Genomic DNA, 26,813 nt, shown 5'->3' on the forward strand with positions numbered 1-26,813 from the left:
ATTACATATGTATAAACAAACTAATTAGCATTCTTCATCTGCTCAACTGATGAATTACACTATGAAGCAGATGCATGCGGTGTTGATACCTTGGAAACCTGTTTGTCTTGCTTTTGCCTGCCAGGAATACAGAATATTCCTCAATCAAATAAGTGATGATGTCTATGGTAACATTAGCAGTAACTTCAGAAATGGTTTGGTCAGTTGATGAATTCAGTACATAGCTGGTTGTGGAAAGGGTAGTAACACGGTAAGGGAAAAGCAAATAAATTAAAATAACAAATTTGGCAACAGGCCTTGGCAAGCAGTGGAATACGATGTTCTCAGAAACTGGAAGAGGTACTTGTCATCCCAGAAAGTGATGATTAAACAGCCTCCAAATAAACCGAATGCTCTCTCTCTTTAACTAGTGAGTGATTAACTTTGCTGTGGTAAGAATAATGACCCAGCTACTGGCCTAGTATTAATAACAGAGACAGATTATTGTTCAAGTAAGGCAACCCTCAAACCCTCAATCATTTAAATTCTAGAATTTAATTAAGCATAAACATCTTTTTTTTTTTCTTGAGACAGAGTCTCACTCTGTCGTCCAGGCTGGAGTGCAGTGGCATGATCCTCTGCCTCCTGGGTTCAAGCGATTCTCCTGCCTCAGCCTCCCAAATAGGTGGGATTACAGGCAGCTGCCCCCATGCCCAGTAATTTTTGTATTTTAGTAGAGATAGGGTTTCGCCATGTTGGCCAGGCTGGTCTCGAACTCCTGACCTCAGATATCTGCCCGTCTCGGCCTCCAAAAATGCTGGAATTACAGGCGTGAGTCACCGCACTTGTCCTAGAATTTAAATAAGCAGGAATATCTTGTTTACTACATGTAAAAAGGTCATGTAGACTCGAGGAAAGCATTCCTTACCATACTCTCTGATATACTTTTCTCCAAAAGCAGGTCTTAAGGAACAGATGAAAAGTTAGAAAAAGACACTTTTCAAAAGAAGGCATACATGTGACCAACAATCGTATGAAAAGAAGCTCAACATCATTGCTCATTAGAGAAATGCACATCAAAACTGCAATGAGATACCATCTAACACTAGTTAGAATGGCTATTACTAAAAAATAAAAAAATAACAGATGCTGGCAAGGTTGTGGAGAAAAAGGAATGTTTATACATACTCCCTTCAGCTATTGTGGAAAACAGTGTGGCGACTCCTCAAAGACCCAAAGACAGAAATACCATTTGACCCAGCAATCCTATTACTGGGTATATACGCAAAAGAATATAAATCATTCTATTATAAAGACCCATGCACAAGTATGTTTGTTGGAACACTATTCACAATAGTAAAACATGGAATCAATCTAATTGCCCATCAATGATAAACTGGATGAAGAAAATATCATTCATATACATCATGGAATACTATGCAGTTATAAAAAAAGATAAGATCATGTCCTTTGCAGGGACCTGGATGGAGCTGGAGGTCATTATCCTGAGCAAACTCACCCAGGAACAGAAAACGAAACACCACATGTTCTCACTGATAAGTGGGAGCTAAATGATGAGAACACATGGACACATAGAGGGGAACAACACTCCCTTGGGCCTTTTGGAGCACAGAGGGTGGAGGGAGGGAGAGGATCAAGAAAAGTAACTAGTGGGTAGTAGTCTTAAAACCTGGGTGATGAAATAATCTGTGCAGCAAACTCCCATGACGCAAGTTTACTTATGTAACAAACCTGCACTTGTACCCCTAAACTAAAAATAAAAGTTAAAATAAATAAATATCCAAAAAAAGAAGGAAGAGGCAAGCCTAAAAATTATGTATCCATCATAAAAGTAATTCGCTCTATCAAATGTCTACCATCAGACCTGGCACCTGGACGTGCCAATATCTGTGATTAAAGAGATGTGAGCTTTTTAAGATTAAACCTAAAAGTCCAGATTTTTAAGAGTAGCCAAAAGGAGGAGAAAACTTAAAAGCAAATTGCCTTAGTAAGGACAAAGTTTGTATACTTCAGTACAAATTGTGACAACTATTTTCATAAATTAAAAAAAGGCTTAATTTTCTGGTAGACTGAAAAGTTAGAAAGTTTTCCTTTCCCCAAAATTGAAAAATATTAAATAAAATCCCAGAAATCAGTCTCTTAGAATGTGTTTCTTTTCACCTTGTAGTAGGAAATGTTTATAGAACTTTCCCTGTGAAGTATCAGGAAAGCATGAGAAAGTAGCAGAAAAATCGGTGATCACGCCCAATTCTCTCCACCACAAAGTTAAAACGAGGCAAACACGTCTCAGCCTCCTTCATCCCATCATTCCTCTCTAGCACTACCCTTCTCTCTTTATTGTTACTCTTTTAGAAAGGTTGACTTTATGGGCTGTGTTCATTTCCTTACATCATATTTATTCTTAAGTTTAGAGCTATCTGGCTTTTGCTTTAGTATCTTACTGATATCTCCTTATTAAATTTGATGATGCCTAAAAGTCAAAGCTCAAGACTCTTTTGGCTTTTGACATAAATTCTCCATCCATCTGCATTTTCTTTTTAATAATCTCAATTCCAATAGATTCCTTGGTATGGCTGGATTGTCTTCTACGTCATTCATGCTTTCATTCACTTGTTCATTTTTCCTCCTCTTCAACAAATATTTATGGATGTCTTGCTCTGTGCCAGGCATTCTTCTAGACACAAGGGCACAAGAGTTTTGTGCAAAGAACACCCCTTGCTCTCAAAGAACTTACAATCCAGGAGGAAAACGATTTCTGATGCGTCAGTTCCAAGCGTGGCCTGTGCTGCAAACAGGGGAGTGATACAGTGCTCTGGGAATGGAAATCAGGAATCTGAACCTAGTCCCCTCAGAAACAACTGCGCTGGGCCAGGCTATGAGAGTTCCAGAAAGAGCAGCATGCTGGGAAGCCAATGTTCTAGCAACAGAAATAATTCCAGTATAGTAAAGGCATGAACGAGGTAAGAGAGAGCAGGTAATGGTGATGAGAGACAAAATAGGCAGAGATCAGGATTTTGCAGTGTTCTACAAACCACATTAAATAAGGTAATACTCTATTCTAAGGGCAATCAACTAAATGACTAAGAAGCAAGAGAGTAAATAAATTAGATTGCGTTTTTAAAAGATTATTTGAAATGTAGAATGAAAAATGGGTCAGAGTGGGACAGATGGTAGATATGGGTCGGGCAAAAACAGTGACCCTGGGGGAGAAAATGAACTAATGCAGAAGTAGTTCTGAGAGAATCCGCAGGTCCGGGCTGCTGACTGGGTGTGGGGCCAAAGCAGAGGGAAGACACATTCCTCTGACTTGACTTCTCAATACCACAGCCAAGAAAAAACTCTAGGGACCACAGGGCACAATCAAAATAGTCCATAATACATTGCTCCTGACTTTGGTTACTCAATCGGAACCAAGCCTACAGCCTGGATTTCAAACATTATACAACATCTTGTGGGAGTTGGGTTACTCCAGCTCTCCTGTTAAAATCTCTTTTTGGGAAGCAATTACTTCTTCTTGTTCAAAAGCCCAGAAGTTGTTCATTCCAATTTCTATTACCGAGCAGGCCGTTCACCTTCCTAATGGACTGAATCTCTACGTAAGTGTGAGCTGTCTCAAGCTATTTTAAGGAGGGGAATGCTTACCTTAAATTTTTGTAACTCAGGAGCCCATACTGATAATTCTCCCAAAACAAAGAGGTCAACTCTGAAGACAACAGCAAGCTCACTTTCAATAATCATATTGGAGTCCTCCTGGCTCCCGATTTGCCGGACGGCAACTGCCTTGATAAAATGATAGCACTGGACATAATTGTGTTTAATAAGCTACATTAAATCTTTACTTAAAATAAGATGAGTGCAATCCACAATCTTTTAAAATTAGATTTAAGAGGCAATTCTGTGGCATCTTTGAAGTAATAGCAAAATTCAGTACACTCTATAACAGGAAGATTTTAACTGCTTGAATTAACATTTTTTTCTGTTTTTATAACTCTTAAATTTACAGAATGCTTTATAACTAATTTAAGAGCAAAAGCTTCAGGATTATAAATCCTAAAATACATTTTTAAAACTCTCCTGCGTGATAGTAACTACAATTTGAAGACATGCAGTTAAACACCTTCAAATTAAGAATCATCACTACTTATGGTGCATCATGCTGATCATGAGGAAATCAGATAAGCTTTTCAATGGTTTTTCCCTCTAATATATAACAGAATTTCTTGCATCTTTTTCTATGATTCTCATCATAGTTACATTGCTAAAATAGTTCCTTACAGAGGCTTAGCACTTTAAAATATACTTACTGTAAATATACTAATGATTTTGAAATGAGTTAAGGAAGAAATGTAATTCCTTTTTACTCTGTAAAAAGCCATTTTGTTTTTATCTGTTTTCAAATAAGTACTGTGCATTTTGGGAATGTCAGTCGGCTCAGGCACACCTATCGCTAGGGAAATAACGTCAGGATAAAATGGCAGGCATGCCAGATCGCTTTCGCTCCCCGTTCTTCCTCTTAGCCTAGTCTGACCACATGCTCTGTCATGGAAGCACTGATGGCACAATGTCCCTTTATTTTCCTCGTCTCCGTAACTCAGCAGACTCAAGGCTTTCTTACAGTTCTTTCCCACCAATTACTTTCATTTTTATCCCTTTAAGTCACACCTGCAATTACTGAGGTGCAATATTCATTTGAATTCAGTATGTCTTTTAACTAAACTTTTATATTTCGGGGGATTTTTTTATTGTTGCTTTTGTTAGTGTTCATAAGCAGTGAGTGATTTCACCCAAACATATTTTTTTCCCTAAGTCCTTTTATTTTTAGTGCAGAGCTTTGAAGCACATGGAGTTTTCCAAGAACGTCTATATTGTGTTATATCAAAAATACCTCTACTCTCATCAATGTTTGATTTAAATTTGTGGATAAGGTGAAAAGCCAACTTACCATCCTGGAAGAAACACTCAACGAGACCACATTCTCTGAGACTCCACAGAGTACATTAGAATTTACGTAAAATAATCTGAGGAAACTTTTAAAGTGAAAACAAATCCTTGATGATCAAATAATTGGGCTAACTGATAGATTTCATTTAGGTAACATAATGAACTTGATGATCACATGACATCATAATTTCTCCGCTTTTCTCTTCTTTTAAATTTCAGTCAGGCAGGAAGGCCTGGAAGTACGTTCTCTATATCCTTGATTTCATAGACATACGTAAACACACACACACATACATACTTACATATATACACTTATTTTTCCTTTTCTATAATGGTGACTATTCACTTCTGAGAAATACAGGCGTGTGTGTATATGAGTGTGTGTGTCTCATGCAGATAATCAGCATGACAGAAACTTCATAATTTTGCAGGTTGGAATCACATAAATATAGGTGCCATGCCCAGTTGTGCCCAGAGGCAGTGGAGTTGGCATAGCAGTTAAAAGCTTAGGCTACATGAACAGATGGCCTGTGTTTGCTCCCTGCGTCTACCATGTGCTACCTCTGTGATGTTGGTCAAGTTCTTAACTGAACTTCACCTCAATTTTCTCCATCTGAAAAATAAGGATAATAATAGTAACTATCTCCTAGATGCATTGTGAGATTAAACAAAGCAGTAAATACAAAGCACTTAGAAAAGCCCTGCCACCAAGTATGGCAGGAATGCATGTTGACTATCACAACTGCTACGCAGTGGTAGCGTGACATGGGACAAGTTTCATAACTTCATGAGCTCTGTTATTTCACATATAGTAAAGTCATGATGTAACAGAGTTAAATTAAGAATTTGGAATAATATATGTAAAGTGCCTGGTCTTGCCTAGCATCCATAGGTCCATAATTTTTAAAAAAGATAAAAGTCCAGTCTTGGATCAAGACTTAAATCACTCTCCTTATAAAAGCTGTGATGCCTCTTCTACAAGTTCTCTAGCCAACTTCTTACAACAGGGAAAAAAGGATCACTGTCTGCTTGCTAACTTCAGGGCAGCCCTAACATTTTTTTTGGTACATATAACCAAATGTTAATGTTCACTACATACTACAAGAGAATCCTGCTGACAAAAATTATAAGATAAATGACTGACAATTTATTCTATCTTCTCAGAAAGATTCAGTAGTGTTTTATACCTATGAAACTTTTCTTTCATGAATCAAATCTTGTTTAGGTGAACTCTGATAATATATCAAATGCTCATATCCTACAAATGCAGAAAACAATCTTTACTTGATGAGCATTACAGAATACCAAGAAAGCTGTATCTAAGTCAATAGTTAGGGTTCTTTTTATTGAATTATAAAATAATAGAGTTTGCAGCACAGCCTAGAGCAGAAAGATTCCATTTTGGTTTTATCTAATTCTATTATGTAATAAGTTGTGTATCTAATTATTTCAATGAAATATTAGAATGTAAAAATTGGGCTACTATGTTGAATTTTAAACCTCATTTTCTAATTTTCTACTCGTTAAGTCAAAACTATTTAAATCAAGAAGCCTCATGCCATTGCAGTACACGTTGTTTTTTATTAATTCATATTATTCCCAATGTGGAAATTTGAAAACAAAACACAATCTCATAACAACCGAGCTTAAATAGAAATTCTGTGGTGATATTCTTTTCCTAGAATGCCATATTGAGAAATGATTTGTATTTGTTATACATGGAATCTTGGCTCCAATTATTGCTAACTGTTCTTCTAAATATTGACTCAGTGATAATTCTTTAATCTACTTATTTTCTCCAGGTTAGTTTGGTAGGAAGGTTTAGGTGGTGAGCAAGTAGAGGTGATACACTAATTGGCAGTTCATTTTAAGATATTTGTGGAACCAAGACAGGTGACCCAGAGTCCAGTTAAATAGGAGACTCAGGGGTTCCTGACAAAAGCGAAGTGACTCTGGATTGACCTGTGGAACACTTGAATTACCATTCTAAGCAATGAGAAGATACTAAGGTCATCTTATCCTCGATGGGAAGGAAAGAGTGACCTGTAAGTACAGAACTCACCCAGTGGTAGAGGAAAGACAAACTGGCTGGACTCTAACTTGTCATATTTGGAAAGAAGATTCTGGAATAAGAGACACTAGTGACTCTCACAGTTCTTCTAATCCAGCCTTTGGAAATTTTCTCAAGCTCTTTGAGAGAAAGGACTAGAAACTTATATAGCTATGAGAACTTAAGATCACTATGCACTACTGGAGTTAGAATCTTACCAAACCTAATCAAGAACACATTAATGGAGAAGTGTAGGCCTGGCTACAGAAGGAACAGCAAAGAGAAAAAACCAAAACCAAAAACAGAAGGAGAACAAGAACAAATGTATCAAACGGGGAGACTCAGGCAGTGGACGACCTGCCGAAGCCAGAGAAGGGCTGAGGCGGGTCAGGCAAAGCTAAGCCTGAAGCTCAGGAGCCTTTAAAGCAGGAGCTGGCACATGATGGCCTGTGGGCCAAAATCCAGTCTGTTGCCTGTTTTCATCTAGCTGAGAAGCTAAGAACCGTCTTTATATTATTAAATGGTGAATACAACTCAAAAGAACACTCTGTGCTACATGAGCATTATATGAGACCTAAATTTCTATGTCCATAAGTAGTTTTATTGGAGCGCAGCCACACTCACTCATTTATGCACTGTCTATGGCTACTGCGTTCAAACCCTACAGCTGACTAACTGCTACGGAAGTCTCACGGCTGGCAAAGCCTTAAGTAGCTACTATTTTGTCCTTGATGGGGTCTGTTGACTGACTGCTGCTTTAAAGAGCTGTTGGGGACATCACATGCATTATCTTATTTAATCTTCAAACAATCTTATGGGAAGGGTGTGTGAGTGTGTGTTTGCATATTTTAGTATCTTTTACACAAGAAGAATCTGAAAGGTCGATCATGTGACTTATCCTTGGCCATAGCTGGTGAGTGGCAGAAACAGGAAATGAACCCAACCCTATCTAACTACAGAGCCCATGCTGTGGAGTTGTGAGAAACCCGGAGCTTTTGACATATCATGGTGATTATTATCCAAGTTCCCCTACTAATAAATATAAGCTGGGAAAACAAAGACTAAATTTTATCTGCTGGAGTACAGAAGAAAATGAGAGATCAGGTTGTTGGGCGTGTCAATTAAGATAACGAAGCTTAAATATTTCCAAAATGAAGACATGAGAGATGTTTTCAGGGTCCCAATGAACTCTAAGGAGACTCCCTTTCAAAACTTTACTTTGAGCCTCTCTAGTTTTAGGGATCAGAGGAGAATTGAAAGGCAGCTAAAAAGGCTGTCGGTTTCTCTGCCACATTTAAAGGATCTTTATAACAAAGCCAAGGAAGAAACTTTGACAAAGTACGTTTCTCAGAGAAATTTTCTTTTATGACCCTAGAGAAAAATCTCATAAAAGTGAAGGAAAGAGTGAGATTAGAGGCCTGGAGACTCAGTAGATGTTTCTTTGGAGGTGGCTCAGGGGAACAGGCTACTGAGGTATTAGTAATTGATGGGCAGTCTGGTGCGTTTTCTACTTTTCAGACCAGCAGTAAAGCGCTTTCTGACTCTTAAGACAGGAAACGAACTTTTATCACAACACTGGGACACAGACCCTTGATGCTTATGCTGGAACCAGATTAGCAAAAGACATGCAGCAAATTCCAACATAAATTCAATTCTACCCAGTTTTTACATCATGATTTAGTTTAGAAGAAATCATTACTAGAAATGAAATTTGACTTCTGAACATGTACTTTGCAGGTATATATATATATTGAGAAAGGCTGAGTCTTTTCCCATTAAATCCAAATCTACAGCTATATTCTTTTAATGCCTTCTGCCATCTAATTGATTCAAAATAGATAAAGTTTAAAGAAACACCAAACAGGCCAGGCGCGGTGGTTCAGGCCTGTAATCCCAGCACTTTGGGGCAGGCAGATCATAAGGTCAAGAGATCGAGACCATCCTGGCCAACATGGTGAAACCCTGCCTCTACTAAAAACACAAAAAAATTAGCTGGACGTGGTGGTGTGCGCCTGTAGTCCCAGCTACTCGGGAGGCTGAGGCAGGAGAATTGCTTGAACCTGGGAGGTGGAGGTTGCAGTGAGCCGAGGTTGTGCCACTGCACTCCAGCCTGGTGCCTGGTGACAGAGTGAGACTCTGTCTCAAAAAAAAAAAAAAAAAAGAAACACCAAACAGTTTTTCCTATTAATTTCAGTACTTCTCACATGAAAGTTAACATACAGAGTCATTTGCATAACAGAAGTTTAGAACTGGAAGAGGAGTTAGACATTATTTACTGCAATCCCTTCTATTCGCAGATGACAGAGTGCAGATTTCAGTGATGTGACCCAAACCCCAAAGCTCAGGAGGCATATAGGTGAGACAGGAACGCAGGCAGTTTGACCACGACCCTGGAGTTCACCCAGTATACCCTGATCACCTCCTCTACTGAAAATGCTGAGAAGGCCTCCTCTCTTTGTGGACCACCAGCCACTGCAGGGAATGTACCGAGAAAACCTTAGCAGTTATTTTAATTCAAATTTCACGCTTTGCCATCTTTTGAGGGTGAACATAACTAGTTCATCTCAGTCCAGTCAGAAGGTTACCGTTTGTCTACATGTCATGCTAATGTTAACATACACTATAAAATTGCTTTGACTGTCTACAGTTTCTAAAATGGTGCCCTAGACTCTTTCATGATTTTCTCATCCCCTTTTGCACTTTCTTGAGAAACTATCTTTTAGTCCCTTTTCAAATCTCTAAACACATTTTCTAAATAATCTTCCTCATTAGCCTGTCTTTGTCATTAAATCAAGTTTGGTATTTTCCAGCCTTAATCAAACCAGCTAATGCAGGTCTCAGTTTATCCAACTTTGGAATGCCAATAATTATTTTCTGCTGAAATTGAAAGACAGAATGCTGGCTCTGAGTCAATTGGTATAAACACGGAAGTGATATAGATAGGCAACCCAAATTGTTATTACCAAATTTATTCAATCTTTTGCATTTATTTTCCTGGATTCTTTGTATGTGAAGACACAAACACACCCATGTAAGTGACAAACAACTTGACAAGAAATTTTTTTCCTATATATTCTCTTTTTCTATTTTACTTATTAGTGTTATTTTTCAACTTTTTTCTGAAAAAGTGAAATCTCACCAGGGTCTGTGCTTGATAAAGAAGTCAGCAATGCTCATGTAATTTCCTACCCTCCTTTTTCACTTTGCTGTGAAATCAGCTAAATGAAAAACCATCCATGTTTCCTATATTTCACTGCCTTATCAGAAGAACTTAGCACAGAATCAAGCATCATTTAGCCATTCAATTAATATTAACAGATGTCAATAAAATATATTAATATTATACTATTAGTTATAATCAATATATAGGGCAAAACACAAACCAGAAAACCATAAAATACAAATAAAAGAAAGCTAAATCAGAACTTCTAGAATGTCTTGCTTATTGGAAATAAGTTTTAAAATGAGTTGTCAATAATCCATTTATAATTCAACTTTACCCAGCTACATAAAAGAATAAAAATATTCCTTTCTTTTCTTCAAAGCCTGATATGAGTGGAGTATATATAGGCACACACACACACACTGAATTTTCTTATGCATATATAAGAAATTTTCTTAAATAGCTAATGGCTATAATAAAAAGTGAGAATAAGTAAAGATGGGGGTTAAAACTGTTCATAAGAAATAATCATGTTTAGGCAGTGGTGGCAAAAGAATGATCAAAGAAGACTTCTTGGAATGCACAGAATTTGAACTTATTTTTTTAAATGACTAAAGTTTGAACATTAAGATTTTTGGCAAGGGGCATGCCACAGAGAAAGAGCAGTGCAAGTGAAAACTAGCTATGAAGGAAATTGTGGGAAAGAGGCAGGAAAAGATGGTTACTGGAGATATTATAAAATTAAAGTTGGTGTGATGTGGCAACTCACTATATCTGAGGAATAGGATGACTCTGAAGCTTTGTCTAGAATAATATACTACCATTAATGGAAACAGGTGACTGAAGCCGAGCAGTAGGCCTGAGAGAAAGAATGCTGAATTTTGTTTTAGATACATGGATCTTGAACTGTTAGCGGGGAATCTCGGGTACAGGTGCTTTTGAAAATTGCAGTATTTACTTCAGAAGTGTATAATAGATTAGACATGAATTTGTGCTCCTCCCTGGAGCAGAAACCTTATAGTCAGGAGTTTAATTTAAACTATTTAAGATCAAAGGGCTACATGTAGAGAGAGAAGATAACCAAATTTAGAACTCCAGGAAGTCCTCGTGTTTAAGGACTGGAGAAGGTATTATGACTATTGACAGAGAAGCAGCAATTAGAAAAGTATAATGAGAATGCATATGAAAGCGGGCAAATGTTCAAAAGAAGCGTGTGTCACAAGTCAGAAGAGGGGAAGCGGGATTGAGAAAACATCGTTTGATTTTTAAATTAGAAAGATACTTATGGCTTTTAAAACAAAATTTTGTACAATAATAGTAAATCGAAATGGAAGAAAATAGGAGTTACAGTGATAAAATACTACACTGTAACTGAGTGCAAATTACATTAAGATTCATGGATTGGGAAACAGCAAGCTTGAGAGAAGGATTATGAGGATAAGAAATCTTTTCCTTCAGTTACCTATATTTGTAGCTTTCTGTAAATAGAAATACTATACAGAGCACAAAAATTAGTTCAAAGTACAGGGTCTTTGACTTCTAGTTAAATTGCAGAAAATCACAAGAGACTCCCACTCCAACCATAATAATGAGAACAAGTGAGAGAAGCTATGCAATCATCATTTAAAAATATCCATCAGTCAGGAGGCTGAGGCAGGAGAATTGCCTGAACCCAGGAGGCGGAGATTGCGGTGAGCCGAGATCGCGCCATTGCGCTCCAGCCTGGGTATCAAGAGTGAAACTCCGTCTCAAAAAAAAAAAAAAAAATATCCATCAGAAAGCATCTATGAAAACCATAACTATTGAGTCATACTTGATGATGAAAGACTGAACACTTTTCCACTGTCATTCAGGAACAAGGCAGAGATGCCTGCTCTCTCTACTTCTAATCAATATTGTACAGAAGTTAGGTCCTACCCTTTGCAATAAGTTAAACAAAAGACAAAAAGGCTGCAGATTTACACGTGCATGCGTGTGTGTGTGCATGTGCACGTGCACGGGCACGCGTGTGTGTGTGTATCCAGTCGCTACAAGAACAACACAGATTCAAACTGTGTTGGGTCCACTTATATGCAGATTTTCTTCTGCCTCCGCCATCACAGATGTAGCAAAACCAACCCCTTATCTTCTTCCTCCTCTTACTCAAAGTGAGGACAATGATAATGAAGACTTTTTATAATGACCCTCTTGCACTTAATAAATAGTAAATATATATTTTCTCTTTCTTTATGATTTTCTTTGTAACGTTTTCTTTTCTCTAGCTTACTTTATTATAAGAATATAGTATGTAATATATAATACATGTCAATCAACTGTTTATGTTATCAGTAAAGCTTCCAGTCTCTAGTAGGCTATTAGTAGTCAAGTTTTTGAGGAGTCAAATCTTTTATGTGAATTTTCGACTGTGCAAGAGTGTCAGCACCCCTAAACCCTGTGTTGTTCAAGGATCATACACACGCATGTGTGTGCACGCACACACACACACACACACATTTAAAATTGTTCATGTAGGAATTCCCAATGGATCCACAAATCAACTAGAACTAAGAAGTAAATTAAGCGCTATTTCAGAATACAAGACTGATATAAAAAAGTCCATTGTAACTTCTGTACTAGCCACAAACACTGGAAAATAATTATTTTAAAAACTCATTTATGATAATGTTAATAAATATAAAATACTTAGGAATAAATCTAACCAAAGGCTTACAAGACTCTTACACTGAAAACTACAAACATTGGTGAGATAAATTAAGGAAGGTCTAAATATATGGGGAGATATACCATGTATAATATTGTTAAGGTGCAAATTTTCTCTAAGTTGGTTTAGAGATTCAGTGCAATTCCAAGCAACATCCAAGCCATCGTTTTAGTAAAAATTGACAAAATGAGGCTTTCACTGATGACATAGGGTAGCCAAATTAATATTCAAGAAGGAAAATACCACTGAAGGACTTATGTACCCACTTCAAAGTTAAAAAGTCACAGTAGTAATCAAGAGTGAGGTATCAGTTTGAAAGGAGTGCCACAGAGATCAGTGAGATAGAGATCCACAACTGCATTTTCAACAAAGGTGTCAAGGGAATAAAATCAGGAAAGAAAATATGTTTGTTTGTTTTTTAATAAAAAATGCCATTGGAACAACAGGAAATCCATATTTACAAAAAAGAAATAAACTTTCATCCACACATCATACGATATACAAAAATTAATTCTAAATGGACCGTGCCATGGTTTGGATATTCGAACCTTCCAGACTTTATGTTGAAATCTGTTTTTCATTGTGGAATGTGGAGTGAAATGGGAGATGTTTGGGTCATTGGGCAGATCCCTCATGAATGACTTGGCACCATTCTCATGATAGGCATGAGTTCTTGCTCTACTAGTTCCTCCAAGAGCTGGCTGTTCCACAAAAGCCTGGCATCTCCTCTCTCTCTCCCTTGCTTCCTCTCTCTGAGTCATCTCTGCAAACGCTGGGTCCCCTTCACCTTCTGCCATGAGTGGAAGCAGCCTCGTGCTCTCACCAGAAGCAAATGCTGATGCCATGCTTCCTGCACAGCCTGTAGAACACTGAACCAAATAAACCTCTGTTTAAAATAAATGATCCCGCCCCAGGTATTCTTTTGTAGCAAAACAAACAGACTACAACAGATCTTAAACCTAAATACAAAAGTTACAACTGTAAAACTTACAGAAGAAAGCATAAAAGAAATTCTTTGTGACCAGGTTTGAAGCAAAGACGCTTAAGTTAAAAAAAAAAAAGCATGAAATATTTTAAAAAGCATGATGAAGTGGACTTCATCAAAATAAAGAAATACTTTGGCTCTTTGAAAGACATTATTGCATCAACAAAAATACAAGTCACATACTGGAAGAAAATACTTGTAACACATACCAGCAAAGGAGTTTAATCGAGAATATAGAGTGTTGCAACTCATTAAGAAAATAAACAATTCCATTTTAAAATGAGCAAAAAATCTGAATAGACAATTCATTAAAGAAGATATATAAACAGTCAATACACATTTTTTCATGTGTTCAATATTATTAGTTATTAAAGAAAAACCCATTAGAATGTCTAAAATTCTAGAGTTTGGCAATGTCAAGAGTTATTGACGATGTGGAATCACTGGAATTCTCATAGACTACTGGTGGAAATGGAAAACAGTTTGGGAGTTTCTTAAAATGCTAGACATTTAACAAATGCTATTGTTCATCAGCAAAACTTGGCTAATTTATAAACCATCAGGAAAACTTGCAATGTGGGCGGGAAGGTAACCATAGTAATTACCACAGTAAGTAAATGTGTGAACCTTGCCTGGCTGCAAATACCAGTTCCATTATTAATTCAATGTATGACATTTATGCAAGTGACTTATCTACTCTGTGCATCATCCCTTTTCTCATCTGTAGAACAGTGATGAGAACAGAACATTCCTCAAGGGCTCTGATTAAAGTAATGCAGTTGTATTAATGCTTGGAACGTAACATGTGCTTAAGAAATGTTAACTATAATTAACTGGACTTGATATAAAATTATTGTAAGAAGCTTTGTGTTTACTTGTTCAAGTCACATTTGACATAAGCAGCATTTCTTGAAATGTGATTTGCAAACTCCTGGGGATGCCCTGAGACACTTCCAGAGGATCTGCAAGGTCAAAACTATTTTCATAACAACACTGTAATATGATGCACCTTTTTCATTCTCATTCTTTTACAGATTTCAGTAGAGTTCTCCAGAGACTACATGACATGTGATGATGTAATCATGCTAATGAAATTTATATTTGATTAGAATTCTCTATATTAGTAGGTTTAGAGCATAAGTGTACATTTTTGGAGATTAGAGCAGTTTGTTCTCAGAACATCTGTTTTGATTTTTCCTATCAGGATACCTGCTATAATGTTTGTAATTTAATTATTGTGTAATAATTTATTATTTTGAAATGTTGAAGTGTTTCTTGGTCGGAAATGTAAACAGAAGAAGTAATTCCACTTTGCTAAATTTTTCATATAAACTGTTATTTTAGATTTTAATATTTATTCTAATTTAAGACCAAATCTATTGGGAGGGGTGTGTGTGTGTGTGTGTGTGTGTGTGTGTGTATATATGTGTGTGTGTGTATATATATATGCGTGTGTGTGTATATATATACATATATATGCATGTATGTATATATATACATATATATGTGTGTGTGTATATATATACATATATGTATGTATATGTGTGTGTGTATATATATACATATATGTATATATATACACACACACGCATATATATATATACACACACACACACACACACATAGAGAGAGAGAGAGAGGCTGGAGTGCAGTGGCATGATCTTGGCTCACTGCAACATCCACCTCCCAGGTTCAAACGATTCTCCTGCCTCAGTCTCCCAAGTAGCTGGGAATATAGGCACCCACCACCATGCCTGGCTAATTTTTGCATTTTTAGTAGAGACAGCATTTCACTAAAAATGTGAAACCAGGCTGGTCTCAAACTCCTGACCTCAGGTGATCCAGGCTGATGTTGGACCAGTCTGGTCTCAAACTCCTGACCTCAGGTGATCTGCCCACCTCGGCATCCCAAAGTGCTGGGATTACAGTCATGAGCCACTGTGACCTGCCTGATTTTTTTCTTATATTTAAGGATGGATTCTTGGTTTAAAAAGAGGAAACTGGAAAACTTTCTCAACTCACAACTGTACTATCTACAACTGCCATTGTGAGCTTATAGCTATCCAACACTTAAAACTTCCTGATGAGACCGGTGATGATAGTCATGAAGGCTAACTTTTGACACTGTATAATAAAGTGTGTCACTATTTGGAAAATGCGTAGATTTCAATGGACCAATATTTTCCTAATGACCATGATGCTACATATAAGCTGATCAACAAAATCGTGTATGAATAAAGGATCCATTCCTTTCCTAGGCATTCTTTAGGACCTTTCTCTTATAATCACATTACCTAATCTCCACTTAGAATCTGTCATCAACCCATCTGATCATTCATTCATTCACACATCCCCAAAGTATTTACTAAGCACATATTACTACATTCTAAAGGATTAGATCTCAGAGATTTAAAACAAACACAGAGAAATAAAAACAAGCCAATACCAGTTCCTTAAGGAATGTTTTGAGTAAAGGTTTGGGTGGACAGACTTAGACCACACAAACTCAGTTCAGTGTGATATCATGACAGGTTGTGATGGGGACATGAAGAATCTGCATGTGGCCCTGTACAGTACATTGGTAAACGTGTCCTCGAAAAGGTGACATTTAAGGTGAGCTTTGTAAAATAATAGGAAATAGCAAGACAGAGAAAACAAAATAAGGCTTTACAGGAGCAGAAAATGTATGCAAAAGACAAAGTCATGAAAACAAAAAAACTTGGGAATAAATTGCAGCTGAGATAATATGACCATAACACAGTATACAAGGAAGAGAATGATCAAGAATAAAGCTGCAGTCAGGCAGTAAAATACAGCTGTCAGATTACCCACTTAAAGTGATGAAAGCTGCATGACTGCCACACCACTTAAAATGAGTTTTAACACATGCTGTGCGGCAAAAATTCTTGAGACTTGCAGTCACTGACCAATTAGTATTTATCATGGACAGTGAATGTAAAGAAACATAGCCATATACCTTTCCACTGTGTACAAAATAGACTGTGACAACACGCAACCACTGATTTCCAGTACATGCTGAAACAGATCCAACGTTAAGATAAAAATAACTAAACTGATTTTCCTCTGGTTTGATTTAGGTGGATAATCAAGGCCATAACATGCCGATGTGGAAAAATGTTCCAACCATCCCCAGGACAGAAGAAAACTAATAGGCAACAAAAGCGTAAACAAAACTGGCTCTTCTTAGGACATTCTTTGCTTTCTTTCGGTCATCCTCTTCTTATTTAAGCCCTGTGTTGTTGCCCAATACACTCTATTTAGGTCTCGTTTACTTATCTATGCTGCACTTACTGAGCCTTTCAGTTTCCTTTTTCTCTTTACTTTAAAAAGCTACGTCCAAGTGTCATGCTCTTGATGGAAGGCAGACCACAACATAATAAAAGTAACCACTGCTGTTGGGCAACCAGGTTGTGCTGCTCTTTTGGGTAAAATAGGTTTCTTATGGACTCTGGAGATACTCCAAAGGATTGAGTCAATCCAAAGGAGATTTAGGCCTTGGGGTAGGACAAAGTGGGAGAGCAATTTTTGTGAAAGGTGGCCTTGTGATATCCCTCATACACAACTTTCTTGCCATCAGCCAAGCCAGCAAGCAAGCCTTAGGTGGTGACCAGTCTAGGTTAGGATAAACTGTCATAGCTTCAAAGAGAGGAGGAGAAAGACAAGAGAAGCAGTGACTTTAATCCGGATAATTTGCTCTCCAAAGTATAAACTCTTATCAGCACATATCACAGCGCTCCTACATACCACTGCTGGATTTTTGTTAGCGTTAAGATGAAACAAGGGCTTATGAATTATTCTGAGCCAGTCACACAGCAGAGAATCAGAAATAGAGGCTGTGGTGTATTAAATTGTTATTTGGGATACAGCTGGACAAAAAGGAATATAACTTACAATTAGTGACTGCAAATATTTTAAAACATTAAATAGAATTTTACCCAAAGATGTTTTTCCCACTAGTAAGCTTGCCTTTTGCTAATCATATTTACAAATGTATAGTGCTAATTTAATATATGAATATCTTGCTTTACAACTCATGTACTGACAGTTTTATTGCATTTACCCAAATTTCCTTCGATGCTACATTTGTAACTCTCTAAATTCTTCACACATAGTACTAAAGATCTTGGTATAACTTTATCCCCACAAATACACAATTTAAAAGTTCATGCTATACTATGGAATACTGAAATTCCTTGTCACATGTTTTATTAACCTAATCATGGAATAAAAACCACATATCATTTCACTACTGATAATGAGCATATGGGAAGCTACGACGTGATTGCAAATTGAGAACAATAAGCAGCTAACAATTCCACTGCATATACAGTCACATGCCAAATAACAACGTGTCTTTCAGCTATGGACCACATACACAATCATGGTCCAATATGATTATAATGAGGCTGAAAAAATCCCGTTACTTAGAGACTGCTAGCCATCTAATGTCATAGCACAGTGCATAATTGAAATGTTTGTGGAGATGTGTGCCGCAGGCAAACCTAATATACTACCAGTCACATAAAAGCATAGTACATACAATTAAAACTTGATAGTGATAAGAAAGTACTATTTTATATATTGGTTTATGTATTTACTATACTATGCCTTTTATTGTTATTTTAGAGGGTACTAGTTTTACTTATAAAATTAAGTTGACCGTGAAACAGCCTCAGGCAGTTCCTTCAGGAGGCTTTCCAGGTTGCAATGGAGGTTTTCCATTGTAATCAAAGGCGAGGACAGCTCTACAAGTGTTATTGAACCTGAAGACCTTCCCGTGAGAAAACATGGCAGTGGAAGACAGCGAAGCTGAAGACCCTGACTTTGTGTAGGTCCAGGCTAAGGTACGTGTTTTTGTCTCTATTTTTAATAATAAAAAAAGCTTAAGAAATAAAAGCAAATAAATACATTTTGAACATAGAAAAAAAATCTTATGGAATAAGCATATAAAGAAAGAAAATCCTGGACTTGTAATCCAACCCTTCTTTAAACATTTATTTACAAATATTCTCCACATAACTTCACTGTTCCGAGTAGGCTCATCATAGCACACATTTTCACTGAGTGCTCATGAGCCATTGAGTGCTTGTGTTAGATGAATGTGCATAAAATGGGGAACCAAACAGAAATGGTACCTCTTCCCACAAGTATCAGTCGAATAAGCGAAAGTTCAGCAAGCAATTATTCATGTCATAATAATTTGACAGAGGAAGCACAGTGTGTTACAGGAAAACAGAATAAGGTATGCAATTTAGGTTTGGAAGGTCAGAGAAAGCTTTTAATAAGTAGAGCTTAGTTTGAGATCTACAAGATGAGTAGGTATGGGCCTCACACCTAGAAATGGAAAAGTGGTGTTCTCTATAAAGAAATACTTCAAAGCTATGGCTTGGGAAGGCTCAGCATTGCCCGTTCCACCATACACAGGGTATATGCACACACCAAACACACACACACACACACACACACACACAACACATCTGATCTCTGCAGTGGATCTTTTCCTTTCCTCTGTCTAGAATACTCTCCCTACTATTTGCCATATTTAAATCCTGCAGATCCTACGATGTCCAACATCCTGATCTTGCTTTGAAACCTCAGCTAAGTCTTAGATACCCTCTGGAAAGCCTTACTCAGTATTTCCATCTTACCAAACTCTCTTCCTTCTCCTAAATTCTTTCAAACGTATTAAAACTCTTCTACAAATATTACGCTCATTGTTAAGTGCTGACATGTATAATTCTGAGACCATTTCTTGGTTTTGTTCATGCAGACTTTAAATTCCTTCAAGTCAAGGAGTGTGTGTCATAAACTTTGCTGTGTATCTCCCTCAGCGACAAGCATAAACCATAATAAACTTTATCGAGAGAAGTACAAAACAGTGGCTGAGTCTCTAAGAAGAGTGTTATAAAATATAAGACATAAACTAAGCTGAAGTTTACAAAAACAAGAAAAAATGCCCTTTTAATTTTTGCTATGATTGCCAGAGAAAGGGGTGATAATGGCATTTTTATTAGATACAAAATGAGTGCACTGGATAAAGATATTCAAATCACAGTACATCAACAAACAGGCAAACTACTCTGTTCTTATTTTGTTTCATATCCACTCCTTAAGAAAAACATATCCATACTTATAAAAGTAAAACAAAACTAAAAATAACCAATTTAAGGTCCAGAAGATAGAATGCTATCAAATACTCTAAATGAGTTTAAATGTATTAATTTGGAGAAATTACACTACAAAATATTGAAAGCATGTGCAGATAAAATAAAGGAATTGTTAAAGCCATCTTTTAAAATACTATGATGAAGAGAACTGTTGACAGAGTCCAACCATTGCCTCAATTTTCAAACTTGGAAAGGTGGATTCTACCAGCTATAATTTAGAGAGCTGAACATTAATTGCAGGCACTATTCCAAAGAGATGATTAAAAACATGGCATGCAAGCATTCAAAATGTGAAGTGCTGTTATTTATAAACTAACGAGAGGTCACAGGAACCTATCACTATCAAGTAACCTAGTTATCTCCTTCTGTTTCAGTAGCCGTTACTTGACATCTATTCTACAGGAATGGAAACTCATTTCAGCAAGGAATTTGACCAAGTCTGTCTCAGTATACTCTCTTAAGCCACACAAAGGAATGTAAACTTCAAAGAGAGTTATTTGACTGTATAACAGGTTGAACAGCTTTATAAAGAGGAATAATTTATGGACTAATGTAAAGCGGGAGTCTATCTAAAGGAAGGTGTCTAGGAAAATGCCAAGGTAGCTCCAGTTCAGCATTGTAGATAGTTACTTGGACAAAGATGTTAATTATATCCTGATCAAACCTGTTAATTCCCCTAAATTGGAGAAAATGGCTAATCTGTGTCAAGGACTCACAATTCAAGACTTAAACTTTCTGGAACAACAGGCTAACTAAAGGTAATGATTAAATTTAATTGCAGTAAGTATTTGTAAAAGTCCCAAATCAAGTGGCCAAACATAAAATTAGGTTGGGAAAATAAGTGTATTTTCAGAAGAATGTGCAAAAATGATACAAAATTAAACAATATTGTATGAGTGCAGAAAAAGGGAGGGTAAGGTAGAATAGATTTCAGGTTGATTTACTATATGGTATCTAGAGGACATAAATATATCAGAGGACGGTCCTCTATGTTCACCTCTGAGGATCACACTAAGAAAAACAGAAGTGCATCCAAAAGGGAAAAGCCCTGATCACGAAGGGACTCTCAACCCATGCTAAACATGCATGGGATGAAGGAACGGAATACTATCTAAGACACTATCAAGAGTTGCTATATGTAAAGGCATTTTGTATAAATACTCTAAGAGGTAAAAATTAAAGATATGGGCATCAATGAGACAAATCTGATAGTTGAATACAAGAAAAGAGTTCTTAAGCTCAGACCTGGTCAAAGAAATGCTTACTGTATTCAAGATGAGTGTTGACAAATAATTTGCCAAAACTGACTCTAATATTCTCTATGAATTAAAAAGTATGGTCCTCTGCTAAGAATGAAGAGTGGAGATAATTTTGGTAGACTAGAAAACCTGGGAAAATCCAGAATGGATTTCAAAATCTCCAGAATGGAGAATTTGATATGAAATTAACCAAAAAAGAATAAAGTAACTGCATAGCACTGTTAAGTATCCTCTACACTGAAACTGGAGTGAAGCAATTGGTAGCCACAAAATGCAGTTATGTCTCTTTGTCCAGCTAAATCCACAGCAAGGAAGATAAAGCAGACATTAAAAGTGAAGCTGACATTGGGAAGGCAGGTTCCGGTAGGTCTAGTGGCAAGAGATTTAAGGTTTGAGCAGAGTTAAAATCGTTGGTGAAATAAATAACAGTTTACAAGCAATTCTGAAGAGGCTACCAACTATGTAACAGAAGAGCGCACAAGGATCTCTGTCACCAAGATCATAGCTCCATCTGGTAGTACCAAGGCATAAACAAGCCTTAATTCAAGAATAACAAAAACAACAGTGTTAAGTCCTTTAGACACCTACTATGTGCCAACCACTATGGATCCAATATTGGATACTCCGAAGATTTGAATTTAGTGGGAGATGCAGACATTTAAACCTATCTGCTGTGGTGTGTGACAAAGCAAAAGGGGATAAATAGATAGGCTGGGCCTAGAAAAAAAGGTCAGGATTAAGAAATGGGTCTGCCCCACTTGCATTCAACAAGAAGGTGTTCACTTTCAAAGCCATTGTCTTGTGTTGATTTCCTGCTAATTCTTAGTATGGTGAGATGGAGGGCTTGGTATGTAAGTTAATTAATTTGAGTTGGCTTCAATTTTATAAAAGGGAGGTTTTGTTTTAATAAAATATTATTAATGGCCAGAAGCATGCCAGATAAGAGAAGTTAGAAACTACAGGCTGTGAGGCACATTCTTGTGTCAAGGAAGAACCTGTTCCAGAGGATCTCAAGTTTTAAGATGTAGCCATTCTCTCTTCTGTGGGCTTGGAAGATGAAGCCTATTGACCTGAATCCAGGGCCGAATAATATATATATATATATTATGTTAGGTAACATTATATATATATATATATGTATATATATGTTAGGTAAGACATTTCAAAATGTTCTGAAAAAAATTAAAGAAGCAGATATGATTCAGGATAGCCAGGAAATTTATTTTACCCCAAGTAAATCAATCCCAGGAAATTCACTTCACCCCAAGTAACTAATCACTGACAAAAGCTCTTGTATCAAGTCAAGATGTAGACACCCAAAACAAACTATTGCAGAATCAATGTAGATGGCCAAGAGACAAAAATATTTTTAATTATTGATACTTTTGAAAGAAATATTTGTTTTTACTAATGTGCAAAAAGTAATAAATATAAATGTTTAAGAAAAGTGGCTTGGGTAAATATTTTTAATTAACCAGTATAAAAACCAGTGCCATCAAAATGGACTAGTCTCACAAATAAAAGCCAAGCAACTTCTTAGTGAATCTGACATAGAAAAAGTCATTCTGAATAACCACTTCCTCCAAAATCTTTTTCCTATCAATGGACATACCTTTTGACTTGTTTTATTGAAATACTGCCTTACCTTTCCATTTCCCCTTACTTGTTGAGATTGGTTCTGATGGTTAATTTGATATTTATTTCTGAAAAAAGGTAAATTAGAAATTATGGGGGTATATAACATGTTATTTTAAAGTAACCTGTTAAAAAAGAAATATTCTCCTCAGTCCACAATCATTAACTGTTAGCAAATGTAAACGCAGGCTTTAATTTCCCATGTATAGTTTCTGAAAAAATTCAAAGTTATACAATATTGCAATGTGTCAATAAAAGTGATGTTAGATAAAGGTTTGATTTTTTTCAAGTTTAGTTGAAAAATATCCATGACAAAATTCTTAAAATTAGGTCACAAAATAGTTTATTGATGTGTTTGTAATAGATACACTTTAATTTTAATATTATCACTTGTTTGTAGTGAAATATTAAAATAGCTTCTCAAAATGTCTTAAGAAAAATCACTTAACAAGCCATAGTTTTAAGAGTTATAAGGACTAAGCATTGTGAAGTTTTTCACACTTCTTTTGTCTTTGGGATTGCCATAAATAAATAAAATGATTTTATATTTCCTTCTTCTTTCTCTGAATGACAGAAAACTATTTTAATCATGTTATTTAATACCTGAATATCTAGAAGCAAGACCTTTAAGGGGCTACTTATATTTCATACACTTTGAGACACCATGTCAAGCATAAGTACTTTATATGTTGATTGGATTTCAAAGACAAAAATATAATTTTTATTTTCTGTCTTTTAATAGAGATCTTAAAATACAAGAATAGATATAAGATACCCATCTATTCACTACAAAATTCTACTAAATAAACTTCACAGACCTATTTCCTAATACATTAAAATGCATGCATCTGGTCTTGTGAAATGTTTAATTATTGCAGCACCATTTAATTGTTCTAGAATTTTTCTGCTGGCCTATGTCTGCAGGCTCTATGTAGAGAGCCTGTTGTTTTGACAAGAAAAACCACGTGGTTTTACCCTGTGGTCCTTAATTTTGTGTCATTTGATATTTGACTCTGTACTGACTCCTTTAAAATGCAGCAACTCTAACGTTTAAGTACAATTTTAGGGACTGCAGACCCCCAGAAGAAGATCCACAGATCCAGTTGTTCAGGCTGAGCAAAGCATAGAGTGTATAGACAACTTCTACTGAAGGAATAATAAAGTTTATACATATAACTTTCGGACAAATCAAGTGTTGCTTATTTTGGTCACATCGTTGCTATCATAACGCGTTGATTTTTTACCACTGTGCATAATACGGCACCTGTCTCAGTATACTGATAATCACTCTTAAAGAAATAATCACTCTTAAAGAAAAAAAAATACGTATAGCCATTTTAGGAAAAGCAACAGAGCACTTCTACACTATGAACCAAGATATAAAAATTTACATAATTAAGGGCTTCAACCCTTACCTATATGTAACAGGAAAGTTTGACGTTCCTACAAAGACCGTTGTAGTAAGTGGTAGAGATGTAATAAAATCAAATAAAAAATTCATTAAATAGGCATTTGGTGAAATCACCATAGGAGGACTGATCCTAAAACATCACTATTGATATGTAATAAATGAAGTTCAAATGAAAGAAAAAAAATCTGCCCTATTTACAACCCAGCACTGTTTCCATAGGTTCGAATTCAAGATGCCTTCCACCAGTCATCGTTAAGTGAGCCTTACGATCTTCTGGCTTACTTCAGAAGATGTAAACTGTTTATCGAGTGCACAATGAAAGAATAACCATGTGAAAATCAGTGAGCAAAGAAAGACGTACGAAATCCATAGCCTGAAATCACATGACCACATTGCAACGCAGCCCCTCACACCATCGTCACTGGCAGGCAGCTCGGGCGACGGGGTGCAGCCTGACCGGAGACCCAGGTGGCCCCTGCTCACCGTTTCTCCTAGAGCCTCAGTCCTAACGAAAGCAGAAATGGGACTGCTAAGCAGTAAATGATTCTGTCTCGCACACACGCGCACACCTCGTGGAGCCGCTGGGCAGTCGCTGGAAGTTAGCCGGCTGCCTTCTCTGGGCAGCCCAGAGATCGCAGGGTTTGCGTGGGGAGCACGCGCCGCTTACCCGAGCCGCAGCCCGCCGGGTGAAGTTGTCCTGAAGCCCGCCGCCGCCTCCAGCCCCGCTGCCCCCCGGGTCCAGGCATTCCCCGGCTGCGCCCGCTCGCTCGCCTGCCCCCGCTCGCTCGCTTGCCCGCGCGCCGGAGGCCGCGGCGCTGCACAGGGCTGGCGGGCTCTGCGGCCCGGGCGCCCCGGCCGTGGGAGAGCAGCGGCCCCGGCGCGCCCCGCGCGTTCTCACGGCCCGGCCCAGCGAGCAGAGCCGCCGGCGCGTCGCTGCCCGGAGCCCACCCCAGTCAGTGCTCCTCCCTCGGGCGCCGCGGGTCCCCCGGGCCCTGGGCCGGCCCTCGGGGCGTCGTCTCTTTTCCTCTCGCTCCTCCCCAGCGTGGGAACCGGGCCCTGGCTCCCCAGGGCTGGGCACATTGGGAGCTTAGGGAAGGTTTCCCAGGAGAGGAAGGAGGCCCAGCCCAAGAAGGGGGTCCCGGAAGAGGGAACCGCCTGACTGAAGAGCCCCGACCCGCGTGGGGACGCAGCGACCACTTACTTGGTGGCTTCGCACACCTCGGGGCTGTGCTTCCGGATCTCTAGCAGCTCCAGGGCGCGCCTCGCAAATCCGCACTGCGAAGGGAGAAAGAGGCGTCAGGGGTGGCAGGCGGTGAGCGGGAGATGGGACCCTGCAGTGGCACCTGTCGGTCCCCGCGTGTGTGCACCCTGGGAACTCGCGGCAGCGGCGCTTACGCTCGGGTCGCTCGTGTCTACCTGCTCAACAGGCTGGGCGGGACGCGGCGTGCCTCGGAAACGGTGTCGACCGCGTGGCTCCCAGACCCTCAGTCCGCCCCTGCCTTTGTCTCTCTGTGTCTGTCTGTATCGCCCTCTTTGATCACCCCAAAGAAACCCTTGCAGTTCCTTTCGCTATGGCATTCGATTTTTTCAGACCTCTCCCCGTCTCCTCCCCTTCTCTGCACCGAAAGACTGAAAAAGAAAGTAGCAGCCAAAACGCACCATGGTGAGATCACGCTGGGCTGGGGTCCCTAGGCTGCTCCAGGTGCTCCTTACCCCGCAGGTGTCCTTCCCCTGGGTCTGCTCCAGGCTGCTCGCTGCTCTAGCGCAGGAAAAGTGTAGGAAAACTCTGCACTAAAACCTGCTTCTGGAAAACTGACTCTGCGCTGTGTCCCACCCACTAGGCTCAGAATAGGGCAGGGGAACAGAGTCCTGGTCTCTGCAGCCGCCCAATCGCCATCCCAGAAATTACTGTGTGGATACTGAGACCTAGGGGCAGGGGACAAAAAAAAAAAGAGAGAGAGAGAGAAAAGAAAAAGTTGGAGAAGACTCCAAGAGAATTTGGCCCACTTAAAAACAAAAACATGTCTTCTTCTCTATGCACTGTTCGGAAACACTGCAGTTTTTCCACAGTTAAAAACTCCAACATTTCTGCCGGGAAGTTGACATCTGCGCTGATGATTTTCTTGTGCTAGTTTTCAGATTTGAAGCCAATATACTTATTTGCAGAAGCAATTCTATGGTTACAGAGATTTTACATCTTTTGAGTTAAGTCTGGCTTCTGCTTGGCTCGGTGCACTTCGTTCTATTTGTTACCTATGTGTGTGTTGTGATATTATGCTTTTAGTCACCTTTCTGACTTAAAAAAAAAAAACCCTATCATGCTGTTCCATTGTGAATTAACAATTAATCATGATCTTTATGTGATCCCTCTTCAATTCAATTCAATTCATGGCTATCTTCCTCTTTTATATGTTCCCCAAATCCACCAACTAATGTGGCCCCATTTTAAGCTCATCACATTTGCAAACTTTCTCCTAGTC

The 26,813-nt window shown here is 38.1% G+C and overlaps 1 protein-coding gene across 5 annotated transcripts in view; it reads right to left on the reverse strand.

Moving 5' to 3' along the window:
* GUCY1A1 (guanylate cyclase 1 soluble subunit alpha 1) overlaps positions 1–26,244 on the reverse strand; it is a 70,711-nt gene extending 44,467 nt beyond the window's left edge. Inside the window, exons 1-2 of one of the 5 annotated variants that reach the window (XM_064383795.1) lie at positions 26,047–26,244; positions 25,535–25,608 (exon numbers count right to left, since the gene is read on the reverse strand). The gene's annotated coding sequence lies outside the window, so the exon portion shown is untranslated. Of the gene's footprint in view, positions 1–25,534; positions 25,609–25,749; positions 25,925–25,992 lie in introns of those variants that run through there. The other 4 variants (XM_064383792.1, XM_064383793.1, XM_021666700.2 and 1 more) reach the window with 4 other exon arrangements.
* Positions 26,245–26,813: the final 569 nt, after the last annotated feature.

The sequence above is a fragment of the Aotus nancymaae genome, unplaced genomic scaffold (assembly GCF_030222135.1).
Source record: "Aotus nancymaae isolate 86718 unplaced genomic scaffold, 86718_ANA_hifiasm-v0.15.2.pri h1tg000033l, whole genome shotgun sequence".
Taxonomy (NCBI): domain Eukaryota; kingdom Metazoa; phylum Chordata; class Mammalia; order Primates; family Aotidae; genus Aotus; species Aotus nancymaae.